The sequence below is a fragment of the Oratosquilla oratoria genome, chromosome 14, assembly GCF_046742065.1.
Source record: "Oratosquilla oratoria isolate Oo_2021 chromosome 14, ASM4674206v1, whole genome shotgun sequence".
In the NCBI taxonomy this organism is placed as follows: Eukaryota; Metazoa; Arthropoda; class Malacostraca; order Stomatopoda; family Squillidae; genus Oratosquilla; species Oratosquilla oratoria.
This window is the reverse complement of record NC_134790.1, coordinates 53,101,164-53,119,848: the sequence shown is the minus strand read 5'-3', so window position 1 is coordinate 53,119,848 and position 18,685 is coordinate 53,101,164. Positions and strand designations below refer to the sequence as shown.

The 18,685-nt window shown below is 40.5% G+C and overlaps 1 protein-coding gene across 1 annotated transcript in view; it reads right to left on the bottom strand.

Annotated features, from left to right (window-relative positions):
• Nucleotides 1–18,685, bottom strand: part of LOC143032873 (ATP-binding cassette sub-family F member 1-like) — a 136,052-nt gene that overhangs the window by 44,280 nt on the left and 73,087 nt on the right. The window lies entirely within an intron of this gene.

The following is an 18,685-nucleotide window of genomic DNA, read 5'->3' as shown; positions in this document are numbered from 1 at the left end:
ATAAATTGAGATGGTGGAGGAGGAGGAGGCAAGGCATGTTCAGTTTGTCGTTTGTGCAATGTAAACAATGGACGCAGCGTCATGCGCAAGTATCGTTTGAACTACGGAGAGTGCGCTAAACTAAGAAATTCACTCAAAAAAAAAAAAAAATTACAATTTTTTTTTTACAGTCAGTTCAAACATAAAATCGAAAAACGTAAAACGAATGAATGTAAGTAGAGGAGCGTCTGTATAACTATCGCTGGCCGCACTCAAGAAGAACACGATCGTAATGTACAACACTTTCTTGAAGTCATCCACAACAGAAATTTAACCCTCAATACTTCTAAAACTATTAAGTCTGTTCGCTCCATTAATATTCTTGGTTACTGTGTAGGAAATGGGATTATAAAACCCGATCCCGGGAGGCTTCGACCACTACAAGAACTCCCACCCCCCACAAGTCGGGGATCTTTAAAGAGAGCACTGGGTATGTTTGCTTACTATGCCAAATGGATACAAGATTTTTCAACCAAAGTAAAACCATTAGCTAGTGCAAAGAAGTTTCCTTTAGATAAAGAAGCTCTACAGGCTTTCAGTCTGCTCAAGTTAGAACTTGAAAGAACAACGTTATGCTCTGTGGATGAAAACTTGCCCTTTGAAGTCGAATGTGATGCTTCCGAAGTAGCCATTTCGGCTATGCTTAACCAGGGTGGGAGACCAGTAGCTTTCATGTCTAGGACTCTACAAGGAAGCGAAACACGTTATCACATTGTAGAAAAGGAGGCCATGACTATAATTGAAGCTGTCCGTAAATGGGGCCACTTCCTTTCTAGACAACATTTCGATCTTATTACTGACCAGCGTTCGGTAGCCTTTATGTTCGACAACCAGAAACGCACAAAGATCAAGAATACCAAGATCCAGGAGTGGCGGATGGAACTCGCTGCCTTCAGTTCTACCGTACATTATCGTCCTGGTAAAGAGAATGTGGTTCCAGATGCCTTCTCTCGAGCCTTCTGTTATTCTACTGTCTCTGCGTCTTCTACTCTCACTGAACTACATGAGGGTCTATGTCATCCAGGAGTGACTCGTTTACTGCACTTTGTGAGATCTAAAAACCTCCCCTTTTCCACTGAAGATGTCAGGAAGGTTTGTACTTCTTGCAAGATTTGTGCAGAGGTAAAGCCAAGATTCTATAGACCTCAAGAAGGAACACTCATCAAGGCTACTCAGCCTATGGAGAGGTTAAGCATCGACTTCAAAGGACCTCTCCCAACCGCCTCACGTAATTCCTATATACTTACTGTTGTAGATGAATACTCCCATTTCCCCTTTGCTTTTCCATGTCCCAATATGAATACGACAACTGTGATCAAATGCCTGGAACAGGTATTTAGCCTATGTGGGATGCCTAATTACATTCATTCTGATCTAGGAACATCGTTCATGTCCAAGGATCTTAAAACCTACCTCTTACAAAAAGGAGTTGCTACGAGTCGAACTACCCCATATCACCCTATCGGCAATGGACAAGTGGAACAGCTCAACGGTATTATATGGAAGGCAATCCAGCTGGCCCTGAAGTCGCGGGACCTACCCGAGCATCATTGGGAATTGGTACTTACTGATGTACTGCACTCTCTTAGATCCCTTCTGTCTACATCTACAAATGTCACACCCCACGAATGTTTCTTTGGTTTTCCATGTCGTTCTTCCTCTGGAAGCTCTCTACCTTCATGGCTAATGACACCAGGTCCAGTATTACTGAGAAGATTCGTTAGGGCAAACAAAAATGAACCTTTGGTTGATCAAGTCGAACTTCTGGATGTTAATCCAACTTATGCTAATATTAGACATCAGGATGGGCGGGAGTCAACAGTTTCTGTCCGCGACTTGGCTCCTTATCCCAAAAGACAGGTCAACTACTCTCCTGCTGGAAATCTGGAACCATCTTCTACCTCGTCACCAGAGGCTGTACATACTACCATATTCCCTGACGTTCCAGAGAACACTGAACTTCATCAAGAAGCTGACGTAGAGGTGAATGCATCAACACCTCTAGTACGGAGGTCAACCCGTGTGTCTAAGGCTCCGGACAGATACCTATAGAATACCTTGTCTTTTTCTTTTTAGGAGGGGAGTGTGTCATATTTTGTCATTGAACTTCGAATCGTTTGTTTGTTTGCGCGTCATACTCTGTCTGTCTGGCTACGTCGTTTGTTTTGGTTGCGCGTCATACTGGGTGAACTGTAGAGGAAGCTGACTAGCTACGTTGTCGCATTCTGTCTGGGACCGGTTAGAGAAACAGTCGTGACTCTCCTCGTAAGTTGCTTCCTTCCCTTACTTGTTCAATTATGTGGTCTACTCATATGATGAGTCCTGTATGTTCATTATATATGTATATATTGTGTAAACTATATATTGTAATGTATTTCCAGGTGTTCTAGTTGATTAAAGCTTGGGAGTAGCTACCAAGTCTTATTATTATGACAGGTGCCAAGGTATCCACCACATAAAACTAGTTTTTGTGCTCCAGTAGAGCACCCGATTCATGTTAATTCAAATAAAATCTATTACTTTATCAGCTGCATTAAACCTATGCTAGATCTTTAAACATCACTCAATTCATAAAATAATTTATCAATCTTCATCTTACCACCTTTACTTTTATTATCATTTGTCCATCTGCACCTTGTACTTTTTCCTCTCACACTATCTTCCTTTTACATCTTTTTTTTTCTTCAAAATTCTGTTAGAGGTATTGGCTGCATGTTATTGTGGCAGAGTAGCATGCAGTTGATACTTTAGGGTCTATATGGGGCACCCCTACGGACCAGAGCCACACATCATTTTGTCTGTGATAGAGGAAAACTCTGTTCATAGAGAAATTATGACACTTTTATACTACGACTATCCCTCCATTATGCTGTCCCCCAACCCCTTGTTACTGTCCTGTACCATTTCTCTGAATATTCATTTCCTTTTTTTGCCTACCCTGTGGTGGGGGAAGAGAATACTACCACCAAGTCTTTTCACTTGAGTCATAAAAGGCGACAAAAAATGGGACGGGGGAGGGATTAGGAGTCCTACTACCTCTAGCCCCAAAAGGGGACATTCCTAAAAAAAAAAAAAAAAAAAAAGTAAAGGCAAGAGGGTCTGGGGGAGTTTTCCAACCAGTACCCTAAGGTTTGGGTCTTTTAATGTGCATGGATGTGGTACAGATGAGAGTAAAAGAGAAGAGATAGGCAATATGTTTGTGAGAAGAAAGATGGATGTGCTGGTTTTGAGTGAAACTAAAATGAAAGGAAAGGGCAACTGTGAGTTTGGGAGTGTAGCTGGGAGGTACTCGGGTGAAGAGGGGACGAGGGAGAGAAGGGGTGGCTATACTAGTAAGTGAAAAGATAAGTAAGCGGGTAGTGGAGTGGAAGGAGGTTTCATCAAGGTTGATGTGGATGAAGGTGAAGCTAGGAAGGGAGATGTGGGTTTTTGTAAGTGCATATGGGCCTGGTACTGAGAAGAGCATAGAGGAAAGGGAGGCTTTTTGGGTATATATAAATGAGTGCATAGAGGGATTAGGAAGAAATGTCAATGTAGTTGTATTGGGAGACCTTAATGTTAGGGTAGGAAATGAACCAATAGACGGAGTGATTGGAAAGTATGGAATTCCAGGTAAAAATTGTAGTGGAGAAATGATGGTGGAGATATGTCTTGAGAGTTGATGATAGCAAATGCAGTGTTTAGGAAGAAAGTCAAGCATAAGTACACATGGGAGAGGGTGGTGGATGGAAGGGTGGCAGATAGAACGTTAATGGACTATATAATGGTGACCAGGAGTATGGTAGGAAGAGTTAAGGGGGTTGCCTCTCATTTCGGTGAAAAATATTCGATTTTGTCAAACTTCGTGTGTGGACTGGTGTGGTGTCCCTGAACACCGCGGGACTGGTTTCCAGACATATAACGCCACCCTTCTCAGGTAATGGCGGGTTTAAAGGGCCAGAGATTTAAAGGTCCGCCCGTCAGCCACGCCCCTTTCTTTGCTATGGTTTTTCCTTGTATTTTGTCTTTTTTTTTTTTTTTTGAGAATTTTATACTCTGATATTGTTGTACGATAGGTTAGGCAGCAGTCACCACACTCAGTGCGATCGAAAAAGGGTTCAGCGTATGCGTGCATCATTTCTCCACGTGCTATCCTGTTTTAAAAATTTCTTGTTTATAAATTCACTACTCCATAACTAAATATGTCAGATGTGATAGTTGCCGAAGTATTTTGCTCCATTCTGAACCTGAGAAGTGCAAGAATACTCACCTTAGCAAAGGGATTGTAATGCATGTGTACCATTCATTATGTGAAGGATATGGAAGGTTAGGATTGTCACGATTCTCAGCTGGCATGGGTAGAAAAGAAATGTAATGAACATCTGCTGCTTACTTCCCAGAAATGGTCAAAGGATTATGTAAGTAGATATGTGCATTTGATACTCTTTGGAGGCACTTTTATGGAGTAGTGAATATATAAACATAAACATGCTATTTTCTCAAAACTAGTTTTTTTGCACAAAAGTAACTATAACTTCGTGTGTAAATAAGCAATTTTGATCATTCTTGTTGGAAAATGATCGTGATACTTATATCTAACAAAACTAATAAATTCATTCTTAACCTACTTGATATATATTTTTGACAATTTTTCAAAGTTGATTTTTTTTTTTTTTTTTTAATTTGCTGTAAGGCTGACTTTCTTTTTCACTTATAATTACGAGTATACTAGTTTAGGTACATCTGGATGTCTACTAACTGTACACCAAAGGAAATCATTATTCTCCCCATACTTTTGGAAAAATAAACGTTATTTAAAAAATAACTCAAAATTGCAAGTAAATCGTCTGTTGTGTAAAAATTTCTTAATGGATTTCAATGAAATTTCTGTCACAGATGCATCCCATTTCCCTGCACATTGTGTTAAATTTCCATTGTCTTACATAAAAAAATAAGGTTGGGAGGACCAGAAATGCATAATCCGATCGAGCGAATCACCGAAATGAGATGTACGTGTTCTAAGGGGAGAGAGTGGGGGAATATCAGATCATTTTCTGGTGGAAGGTAAATTGAGAGTGGAGAATAGGTGGAGAAAGAGGAAAAGGGCAGAAGGTAGGGAGGTAGAGTTAACTGCTTAAATGAGAGAAAAAACAAAAACAAAGGAGAATGCATATAAGAAGCTGAGAGATGAGTGGGAGGGAGTAGAGGATAGAGTAGAACTAGGAGTGGAGGAGGAATGGGGATGGTTCAAGGAGGGAGTCATAAGGTGTGCAAAGATGGTGTGTGGAACAAGGAAGGCGGGAGGAAATAGAAGGAAGGGTACTGATAGTGAGTGGTGGGATGAGGAAGCAAAGAAAGGTGTAGAAGAGAAGAAGCAGGCATTCATAGATTGGCTACAAATTAGGATGAGGGAATTGTATGAGAGGTACAAAGTAAAGAGAAGGGAAGTTAAGCATAACATAAAGGAAGCAAAGAGGAGAGCAGATGTGAAATGGGGTAAGAGTATGACAGAAAATTTTGATGTTTTGGAAGGAAATTAAAAGAGAAAGAGGAGGCAAATCATGTACAAACATACATACATATACCATAGGATTTTTCCCCTACACAGAGGGTAGCCAAAAAGAAAAAGCCATAGTAACCACTCCCACCCATTCCATTTCCTGTATATTCCACTCCCCTCCACCTTCCTCCCCCACCCTCTATCTCGGCACCTCCTGGATGACAGGTCATTCCTGCATCCTGTCCACTGACCTGGGTCAGAAGCAGTGTCACAAGACACAGCACATCCACAGCAAGGCCGCTTCATAAATTCGGCGACCCCCCTCTCCGTCCTCTCAGGCAGAAAAGGAGAAGACAGGGAGAAGACAGGAAGAAATCCCTTCGGGCTGCATCATATTCTTTCTCATACATACTTCCTCACCCCCCATCCCCCACCCACTCCCCCTCATGCATCACGGCATCATCCATACACAACCCCTCTCCATTCACCCCTATCTTCTATCCTCTCCCATCCTTCCTCTCTTTTGTAATGCCCCTTTCACCCCATCCATCCATCTCATCCTAGGACGCCCCCTCATATTCACTCCTACCACACTTCATTTACTAATCTTTCTTCATTCATTCTTTCCATGTGTCCAAACCATCCCAATACTCTTTCATCAACCCTATCTCCCAGTTCCCTTTCCACCCCTGTTCTCCTCACCTCCTCATTTCTCACTCTATCTAGCCTAGTAACCCCTATCATACTTCTCAGACATTTCATCTCAAACACATTCAAATTCCTTCTCTCTTCCTCTCTCATGTTCCATGTTTCTGCTCCATACAATGCTGTTGGCACAATCACTCCTTCATATAACCTCCTCTTAGCATCCATTCCCAGATGTTTATTTCTCATTACACTTTTTAATCCACCAAGGCATTTACTCGCTTCTCTCAATCTACATTCTATCTCCACCCCCACTCCTCCCTTTCCAGCCACATTTGCACCCAAATATCTAAAACTATTCACTTCCTCCAGTTTCTCACCCTTAACCTCTTCACTCTGGGGCACATCGCATGTCTGGCAGCATTAGCTGCCCGACGTGCGATGTTGCTTCATAATAATCGCATTATAAAAAATAGTCAGTGCTCAATCGTTCGTTCTCTTTCACCCGTGTATTTTGATAACCATAGAAAATTGATGAAGGCAGTTTAGAGAGAATGGAAATTACATAGGTACGACTACAGTAAATATAATCAAGATGGCGACGTCGGCATCATCGAGTACCCACTTGCTCCTCATACCGCCTATGTTGGCATCACCGTATGGAAGAGGTTAAGGGGGCCGTCGCGATGAATTTCCGAAAAAAATTGAAATATTCGAAAAAAAAAATCCCTGTCATCTTGTGGCCTTTGGCAAGCCAGTCCTGAAATATTTCAGCGAAATACCAAAAAATAAAGGAGTTATGGCTATTTTTCTGAGCCCCCCCCCCCCACTTCCCAGTACACCTTCGCTGCATATATGTTCGACTAAGTTATTTCATCGCACTAAAAATGGCTCAAATGCGATGTATTTTGTTATTCACTAATATAGACTAGCTAGAAACTTGTCCTACACATGGGGATAGCACTTCGCACTCATGAGTAAACTGAGAGAATTATTGTGAGTAGGCAGAGAAAGCGAATTGTCGCTCCTTGGAGAACTTTTATTTACTTTTATTTGAAGCTATAATCATTTCAAGAATGCCTAAACATTCGAAGAAGAAACGTGCGTTTCATGAAAGCTAAGAAACTGAATCAAATTATTGAGAAAGAGTGTACTTCTGCCTTGGTTATTACTGGAGATGACTCATAGCAGTGCTACTGGGCGCACCCAGGCTTGGCTACGCTGACTGCGCGATATCGCACTCCTCTACCCCTCCATATCCCCTTTTCTCAAATGATGTCACCGCAAACATCGAGCATGCGTGATGTACCATCACGTGCCTCTCCAAATGAAACGCTCCGAGTGCTTTTCGTCACAAGAGCGACTGTTATTGATCATAACTTTGGAAGGACACATAATCTTTCTCACTTGGTTGGAGTCAATCCCATCATTACAAAAGCATTTGAGGAACAAGACAAAGACAGAACAGAAAGGGACACCAAAGACCAGAAAGAGGAAGAGAAAACTATCATTCAGCTCCGATTTCCAGCCGAGAGCTTTCTAGTACGTGAACCTGGCGACAATGAGGGAGGTGGTGCCTCCTGAAACCCTCACCTTCTGAGCTGCTAATACCTCGTAAAAGGGGGGACCAGGTACCAGCTACACTTTATAATAACATGTGAATGACATAGAATGCATGAAGATTGTCGCAGAGAAAAAAAATCTAAATAAAATATATAAAAAATGCAGGGAAATGTATTTTGAACTTCATACGTATATATACCAAGGTTTTTTTCCCCCTTACAAGGGAGGTAGCCAAAAAGGAAAAGGCATAAAATCATTCCCACCCATTCCATCCCTAAATACACTCTACACCCCTCCACCCTCCCTCTCATCTTAGCACCTCCTGGAATGACGGGTCATCCCTGCACCTTGTCCACTGCCCTGGGTCAGAAGCAGTGTCGCAAGACACAGCACATCCACAGCAAGGCCGCTTCATTAAATCGGCGACCCCCCCTCTCCGTCCCCCCCATGCATAAAAGGAGATGGGGAGAAATCCCTTCGGGTTGCGTCAAATTTTGCTCACACATACTACCTCACCCCCCATCCCCCCACCCATTCCACCTCATGCATCACAGCATCATCTATATACAACCATTCTCCATTCACCCCTATCTTCTGTCCTCTTCCGTCCTTCCTCAACAGACATTCCCCTCTTCCCCAAAGCCCTTTTCACCCCATCCATCCACCTCATCCTAGGACGTCCCCTCATGTTCACTCCCTCCACATCTGCCTTCCATACCTCTTTTACTAGTCTTTCTTCACTTATTTTTTCCATGTGTCCAAACCATCCTAATACTCTTTCATCAACCCTATCTCCCAACTCCCTTTCCACCCCTGTTCTCCTCCTCCTCCTCATTTCTCACTCTATCTAGCCTAGTAACCCCCATCATGCTTCTCAGACACCTCATCTCAAACACTTTCAAACTCCTTCTCTCTTCCTCTCTTATGTTCCATGTTTCTGCCCCATACAGTGCTGTTGGCACAATCACTCCTTCATACAGTCTTCTCTTAGCATCCATTCCCAAATGTCTATTCCTCATTACACTCTTTAATCCACCAAGGCATTTACTCGCTTCTCTCAATCTACATTCTACCTCCACCTTCACTCCACCTTTTCCTGCCACATTTGCACCCAAGTATCTAAAACTATCCACTTCCTCCAGTCGCTCTCCCTTAATGCTCACTTCAAGTCTACTGCCACTTTCACCCCTTGTACATCTCATCACCTTACTTTTACCCACATTTATCTTTAGCTTTCTTCTATCACATACTCTCCTAAACTCTGTCACCAACTTGTAAAGAGGAACTATACAGGCACTCCTCCAGTCCTCCGGCACTCTACCCTCTCTCCAGCAAACATTAAACATCCTCACCAGCCAGTCCACCATCACTGTACCTCCTTTTTTTTTAGACATTCTGCATGGCATCCATCCAGACCAGGTGCCTTACCTGCCTTCATCATCTTAACAACTGCCTTCACTTCATCCTTCCTTATTTCTCCATTTTCCTCACTCATCACTCTCATTTTCTTAGCATTTCCCACTGCAGCTATCTTTCCCTCCCTATCCTCCTTCACATTTAGCAACTCCCTAAAATATTCTGCCCATCTTCCTCTTACTGCCTTCTCTTCCATTATCATCTCTCCACCTGCACCTTTCACCTTTTCTTCTCTACTTGATTTGCCTCCTCTTCCTCTCTTAATTTCTTTCCAAAACATCTTTTTATTATTTTCAAAATTTTCTGTCATACTCTTACCCTATTTCACATCTGCTCTCCTCTTTGCCTCCTTTACCTTTTGCTTTACTTCTCTTTTCTTTTCTTTGTACCTCTCAAATGACTCCCTCGTCCTATTTTGTAACCAATCTGTGAAAGCTCGCTTCTTCTCTTCTACAACCTTCTTTGTTTCCTCATCCCACCATTCACTACCCTTCCTTCTATTTCCTCCTGTCCTTCTTGTTCCACACACCATCCTTGCACACTTTGTGACTCTCTCCTTGAACCATCCCCATTCCTCCTCCACACCTAGCTCTACTCTATCCTTCACTCCCTCCCACTCCTCCTTCAGTTTCTTTTTGTACTCCTCCTTTTCATTCAAAGAGTTCACTCCAAGTACCTCCCTACCTTTTGTCCTTTTCCTCTTTCTCCATCTATCCTCCACTCTCAACTTACCTTCCACCAAAAAATTATCCGATATTCCCCAACCCTCTCCCCTTAGCACATGTATATCCTTAACTCTTTCTATCATAATCCTATTCACCACTACATAATCCATTAATGCTCTATCTACCACCCTTCCATCCACCACCCTCTCCCATGTGTACTTATGCTTGACTTTGTTCTTAAACACTGTATTTGCTCTCATCAACTCTCTTTCTAGACACATTTCCAACATCAACTCTAGACTACGATTCTTTCCTGGAATTCCACATTTCCCAACCACTCCATCAATTGGACCATTTCCGACCCTAGAATTAAGGTCTTCCAGTACTATTACATTGATATTTCTCCCTAAATCCTCTATGCACTCATTTAAATCTATCCAAAAGGCCTCCCTTTCTTCTACACTCTTTTCACTGCCAGGCCCATATGCACTTACAAAGACCCACATCTCCTTTCCCAGTTTCACCTTCATCCACATTATCCTTGAGGAAACCTCCTTCCACTCCACTACACGTTTACCTATCTCTTCACTTACTAGAATAGCCACCCCTTCTCTCCCTCGCCCTCTCTTCACTCCTGATAACCTCCCACTTACACTCCCAAAATTATACTCACCCTTCCCTTTCAACTTACAAAACACTCAACAGCATCACACTATCCAACACTAACACTACACGCTCTCACGCTGCAATAATCACAACAACAGATAATCTACCCTCAAACAGACAACAAGCAAACGCACTCATACGTCATTTTGCACAGACGAGCCATCTTACATCTCACCCTGACGACCGACGCACCATTCGACGTAAGAAAGACTTTCCCACAGACTCAGACTATACACCCTTCATAGACAGTCAGACAAAACTCATATTACATAGTCTCAAGCACTCATCTGCCTGTGGCCCTGATAACATAAGCAACATACACCTAAAACACATTGGACCACAAGGTATACACGCACTCACAAACATTGCAAACTACAGCTATTCACACAACACAATACCCGACATCTGGAAACATGGTAAAATAATCACCATTCCAAAACCGAACAAAGACCCAACAATCCCAACATCGCACCGCCCAATCACACTTCTCTGCACCCCCTCTAAAGTCATTGAACGCCTAATACTTAAACTTGTCACACCATATATTCCCCTTGCTGACTCACAACACGGTTTTAGGCCACTACACTCCACAAACACTCTTCTGACAAAACTCACACAAAGAATTTTAGATGGCATCAATTCAGATAGGCCCCACCACAGAACACTTCTTATAACATTGGACATTAGTAAAGCTTTTGATGCTATCCCCCGCCACAACCTAACAAATAAAATTTATAACACAGACATGCACAATAACACCAAAAGATGGCTGGCCAATTATCTGGCAGGCAGGAATGCTCATGTGTCATATAATGGCCAATCATCGCACATCAGAAACATTAAGAACGGAGTACCACAGGGCTCGGTTCTATCCCCCACATTATTTAATCTATACATGCATGACTTACCCACGCCAGACACCTCAGAAATACAAATCTCTTCCTACGCAGACGACATAACAATCACATGCACACATCGTAACACAGACAAAACTGCAGAAATAATCCAGCCTTACCTTGACACACTCAACACATGGTTCATCACAAACAGACTCAAAATAGCTCCAACCAAATCTACAGCAACACTTCTCACCAACTGGACAAAAGAACACAAATACATACCTCATCTCTACATCAACAACACTCTAATACCACACACAAACACACCGAAAATTCTTGGTGTAACATACGATACATCCATGTCTTTCAAACAACACCTCACAAACATAAAAAACAAATGCACACCTAGACTTAACGCACTTAAGTCAATCACTGGAACAACATTTGGACAAAACAAAGAAACTAATATAACAATATACAAACAATGCATACGCTCAGTGATGAATTATGCGAGTCCTGCATGGGCTCCTAATCTCAGTGAGACACACCACAACACCCTTCAAATCATACAAAACAAAGCCCTAAAAACAATTACAGGCTGCACAAATACATCACCTACAGACCATTTACACCATGAAACAAAAGTCCTCAAAGTCAAGGACCACCTCGACATGAGAGGCACACAAACACTTGCTGCAGCCACCACAAACACATCACACCCGCTACACTACATAGCAGAACACCCACACACACCAAGAAACATTAAAACTACACCCAAAGACCTTTATTACACACAGATACTCTCTTCTCTTCCTCCACAACCACCAAATACCAGCCTCCGGAAACATATTCATAATCATATCACTCACCGCTCCATTAACACACTGAAAGACAACACACTGCTGCATGCCAGACCCCCTGATATCGACCCTTCTGAATCCTCTCTCCCACGTAAGGACAGAGTCCACTTGGCCAGACTGCGATGCGGTCACCACCCAGCACTTCTAAGCTACCAGAAGAGGCTGGACGACCGTGTCGTGAACAGCTGCCCAGGATGTAACACTTCACCCCATACCATACAACACATAATGGAAGACTGCATTATACACAATCATACACGCAAACAACACAACATACACTCTATAAAGGATTTGTGGGAAAACCCAGTTTCGGCTGTGGCCTTCCTTGGGGAGACGGGACTGCTCGGATAGACAGTCTAGGGAACGACAACAACAACAACAACTTAGTTTCACTCAAAGCCAACACATCCATCTTTCTTCTCACAAACATACTACCTATCTCTTCCCTTTTACTCTCATCTGTACCACATCCACGCACATTAAAATACCCAAACCTTAGGGTGCTGGTCGGAAAATTCCCAGACCCTCTTATGCCTTTACTTTTTCTTTTAGGAATGTCCCCTGTGGGGCTACAAGGAGAAGGATGCCTAGTCCCAATCCCCGTCCCTTTCTTCTCGCCTCTTACGATCCAAGTGGGAATACTTGGTGGCACTATTCTTTTCCCCCACCACAGAAAAAGAATACTCAGAGAAATGGTACAGGACAGCAACAAGGGGTTGGGGGACAGCAGAACGGAGGGACTGTCGTAGTATAAAAGTGACATAATTTCTCTATGAACAGAGTTTTCCTCTATCATAGACAAAATAATGTGTGACTCTGGTCCATAGGGGTGCCCCATATAGACCCTAAAGTATCAATTGCATGCTACTTTGCAACACTAACAAGCAGCCAATACCCCGTAACTACTTTGCCGATTTTAATGGGGTTTGGATCATTTGAAAGCTGAATAAATTTGCAAACTTTTTATCGTGGGGTTTTTAATTTTTTGTGATAGAGTCGACATATTGTATTAAAAAAAAAGAATGACATTAAAAAAAAAAAAAATTCTTTCTCCTAAACTAAGAGGAAATTCCAAAAACTGTACGATTGTTTTTTAGGTATTGCTATAGAGCATTTGTGGTATTTTTTTCAGCATGCTCAGTCAATGGATAAATGAGATAGAAAATTTGTAATTGGTCAAAAAACGTTTTTTTATTAATAACTTCATTGTTTTTCAACCAAATTATATGAAAATTGGTGGTGAACATCTCAGTATATGTATATATAACACATTAAATTCGCGAAATTCCGATCATAATTAACGAAGTTCGTTTTCGAGCGCAACGGCCCCCTTAATGCTCACTTCCAGCTTGCTGTCACTCTTTCCCCTTGTACATCTCATTACCTTACTTTGGCCCACATTTATCTTCAGCTTCCTTCTTTCACACACCTTCTCAAACTCTGTCACTAACTTCCTCAATCCCTCCTCTGATCCTGCTACAAGCGCAGTGTCGTCAGCAAATAACTGGCTCACCTCCCACTTTTCTCCATTTTCTTTAATCATCTCCAACCCCTGACCCACTACCCTTGCATTCACCTCTCTCACCACCCCATCCATGTAAAGATTGAACAGCCAGGGCAACATAACACATCCCTGACGAAGTCTCACCTTTACCTCAAACCATTCACTGTCTCCATTTCTAATTATAAAACAAGCTCTACTCTCGTAAAAACTCGACTGCTCTTAACAGCTTTCCTCCTATTCCATATATCTGCAGTACCTCCCACAGTGCCTTCCTGTCTACCCTGTCATAAGCCTTTTCCAGATCAATAGAAGCCAAAAAAACATCCTTACCTTTTCATATAGCTTTCTCACATATCTGTCTTACCACAAAAATCTGATCTACACAACTCCTATCTGTCCTAAACCCACACTGTTTCTCACCAATTACTCCCTCTGTTCCTCTCCTAATCCTCTCAATCAAGACCCTCCCATAAGCCTTCCCAACTACACTCAACAAGCTGTTCCCTCTGAAACTACTACATTCTATTGGAAAAGGATGTTTTCCTTATCCAAACGAATAATTCTTACTTTAGTTAAACTAATTCAAAATGAGAAAGTTCAATCTTAACTTCTTCTTGAATTTCAGATGTAATTTATAGAAAAGGCGGATTTTCGAGAGACCGGTTTTAACTCGGCCGAGTTATACTTACGTCCCTTTCGCCTTATTAAGTTTATCCGTTATTTTCAATTGTAACGTAATCTTATGCTTTAAAGAGAGGTTTCTCTTTACAGTTGGGAGTAAATGTTCCTCCGAAATTGATTTTCTGTAGTTTCAGTTGACACAAATTCTAAGCGTCTTGACTTCACGAAAACAAGTATTTGAATGAACTGGCCGCAGGCCACACGCAATATCTATAATTTTCGCGACCATTGTTTACTTTTCACCGACCAGAATTTTCGGTATTTATTTCAAATGTTTAAATTTTTCAATAGACTACAAATTATCAGTAGCAATTGATCATTAACATTATTAATTATTCAGATTTTATCCAATAATTTAAATATACATATCTATTACTTTAATGAAATTAAACTTCTAGAGTTCAATAAACGAGTTCAATATGACGTCACCTTTTACGTAATTTCTAATAATTCACACTTGGCCCCTTTTCCCTTGTAAAGCAGGACTATACAGGTACTCCTCCAGTCCTCTGGCACTCTACCCTCTCTTAACCTCTTCACTCTGGGGCACATCACATGTCTGGCAGCATTAGCTGCCCGACGTGCGATGTTGCGTCATAATAATCGCATTATAAAAAATAAAGTCAGTGCTCAATCGTTCGTTCTCTTTCACCCGTGTATTTTGATAACCATAGAAAATTGATGAAGGCGGTTTAGAGAGAATGGAAATTACATAGGTACGACTACAATAAATATAAACAAGATGCTGACGTCGGCATCATCGAGTACCCACTTGCTCCTCATGCCGCCTACGTAGGCGTCACCGTATGGAAGTGGTTAAACAAACATTAAACAACCTCACCAGCCAGTCCACCATAACTGTACCTCCTTTCTTCAGACATTCTGCATGGCATCCATCCAGACCAGACGGGAGGCCGGCGTGAATCACGGTGACGTAGGGGGACAAAATGTACAAAAGAGATCGGATGACCGTGATCGACCAGATGTCCGTGATGGGGGAAATGCTAATGTTAATTTTGATGCGAGAAATGTTAATGAGGCATTGAATGTCAATGAAAGACCAAATAATAATATAGAGCAAGGTATAAATAAAAAACAAAATGATAATGTAAGACATTATATTGAAACTCAAAATGTGTCAAAAAGTAATAATCACGAGTTTCTTAAAACCATATACTTTAATGCTCATAGTATTAGGAACAAATTTCAAGAAATACAGGCGTATGTCAAAAGCGAAAATCTCAATATGATAGGAATAACTGAGACATGGTTCAATGGTACAGAGTTTGAAGCTGAATTTAATATTGCGGGATTTAAACACTTTCATCAGGATACAAACCACAAGAAAGGTGGGGGTGTTCTGTTGTATGTTAAAAACAATGTTCATGCTTGTGTTTTAGAGAAAGTGAAACAGGATGCATATGATAGTTTGTGGGTTGAGTTAACCCAAACAAATGGACAAAAAATGAATATGGGTGTTATAGGCCAAAGACATTATCATTAGCAGATGACAAACTGTTATTTCAAGAACTGTCTAGTTTCTGCAACCGGGATTTATTGATAATGGGTGATTTCAATTTTACTGACATTGATTGGATGACCCTTGAACATGGCCATATAGGTAGTCGCTTGATTGATTTTCTTGGTGACAATTACTTAATTCAGCATGTAAAAGAGCCCACAAGATATGGAAACTTACTCGATCTATTGATCACTAGCCGCGAAAGCATGGTAACTGATGTAGAAGTCAGTGAATCTGTTGCAAATAGCGATCACAACTTACTTAGATTCAAACTCCTAAACAATTTTAGAACAGATACTTGCGTTTCTAAAATACCCGATTTCAGTAAAGCTCAGTTCATAGGACTACGTCAGGAGCTTCAGCTTACAGATTGGGAGGCAAAATTAAACGAAAGACCTGTAGATCAGATGTGGGAAATATTTCAAAATACGCTCACTAAGATGATTCAAACTTACATTCCTTTTAAGGACAGACGTCCCCCAAATCAGGCTCGCCTAAAATGGCTCGACAAAGAAACTGAAAAAGTATTGCTAAAAAGAGACAGGCTTATAAGAAATATAAGTGCTCGGGTGCATCTATGACTATGAAAGTTATGTATCAATACAGAGAGATTTAAAAAAGACAATGAGAAAAAGAAAACGACAATACGAAATGAACATCGTTGATAAATCCAAAGAGAATCCCAAAGAATTCTATAGTTACATTAGAGATAAAAAGGTTGTTAGGAATCACATTGGTCCACTATTATCTGCTGACGGTCAACTTGAATATTCAAATGAAGGAATGTGTAATATCTTAAACAATTATTTTAGCTCGGTATTCGTAAACGAAACACCTCAAAGTGAATTCCAAACTGAAACCTGTGAAAAGTCTAGGGTAAACTTACTACCTGTAAATATAACAAAAGAAAAAATTAAAACACCAGGGCCTGACGGTTGGCATCCAAGAATCTTAAAGGAAATGAAAAACGAGATTGTTGTTCCATTAGAAATTATTTTCAAGAAATCCATCATATCCGGAGATGTCCCAAGAGAATGGAAGCTAGCTAACGTTACTCCCATATTCAAAAAAGTGACAAAAAGAAGCCAAATAACTGTAGGCCTATAAGTTTGTCTTCAATCGTAGGAAAAATAATGGAAACTATCATCAGAGATGCTATCGAACATCATTTAGAAAGTAACCGTTTGATGATAGCCAGCATGGTTTCAGACGGAAACGTTCTTGCGTGACTAACTTACTTGAATTCTACAACACAGATATCTCGAATTATGACAAAAGAAACAATATAGATTTAATATATCTAGACTTTGTAAAAGCTTTTGATACCGTCCCACACGAAAGACTACTTACTAAATTAGCTTTACACAGAATAAGTGGTAGCCTATTAGGTTGGACTAGTAATTGGTTGAATGTTCGAAAACAGAGAGTTGTTTTAAATGGAAAAACTTCTAGATGGAAAAATGTTACAAGTGGAGTTCCTCAGGGTTCCGTTCTTGGACCACTTCTATTCATAGTATATATAAATGATATAGACCATGGACTAAAATCTACTGTTTCCAAATTTGCTTATGATACAAAACTGTGCGGAGTGGCAAATGATCACTCAAACCAATTAGATATTCAAGAAGATTTAGAGCAATTACAGCAATGGTCTGAAAAGTGGCTAATGAAATTTAACACAAGTAAATGCAAGGTAATGCACATGGGTAAAAATAACAGTAAGTACGATTACAAGTTATTTGGAAAGTCGTTAACAAAAGTGGATAGTGAAAAAGATATCAGCGTAATTATCAGTAACGACCTCAAATCATCCAAGCAGTGTATTTCAGCCTCTGAGAAAGCAAATAAGATTCTAGGACTGATTGCACAATATTTTGATTTCAAAAGTCCATCACTCATTAACAAGCTATATAAATCGTTAGTTCATCCACATTTGGAATATGCTGTTTCCGTATGGTCACCGAATCTCATTAAAGACATTGACAGACTGGAAAAAGTACAACGGCGAGCAACAAAACTGATTCCAAATATCAAAAATAAATCATACGAAAATCGACTATAACATATGAATCTGTTTTCCCTAAAAAAGCGTAGACTCAGAGGTGACTTGATACAGGTCTTTAAGATTTTAAAGGGAATTGACAACATCAAAAGTGACAAAATTTTCACATTGAATGAGAATCAGACAAGAAACAATGGTCTCAAACTGTCCGGATATAGATTCAATTTGGAAGTGGGTAGAAACAACTTTGCCAACCGTGTAGTTAATGAATGGAATAAACTTCCTGCACAGGTAGTGCAATGTAGTTCAGTTCGAAGCTTTAAGAATCATTTAGATAAACACCTAAGCAAGATGCTGTAATGATTATAATTTATTTTATATTATTTGTTTTTGTTTTGTTGTCATTTGTCTGTCTGATTTTCATTTATTATTAGTTATATGTCAATTTTTTATTATTTACTATTTACCTGTTTGTTTATTATTTGACTATACCTATGCATTTATTTATGTATTTTATTTGTTATTTACAACATTATAGTTTTTATTTATTATTTTATTATTATTATGATTTTTTTCGCATCCGACCTAGATATGGACCAAAAGGTCTCCTGTCGGCATGCTCCGCCTTTGTAATCCTTTGTAGGTGCCTTACCTGCTCTCATCATCTTAACAGCTGCTTTCACTTCATCCTTCCCTATTTCCTCCATTTTCCTCACTCATCACTCATTTTCTTGGCGCTTCCCACTGCAACCACCTTTTCCTCCCTATCCTCTTTCACATTTAGTAACTCCCTAAAATACTCTG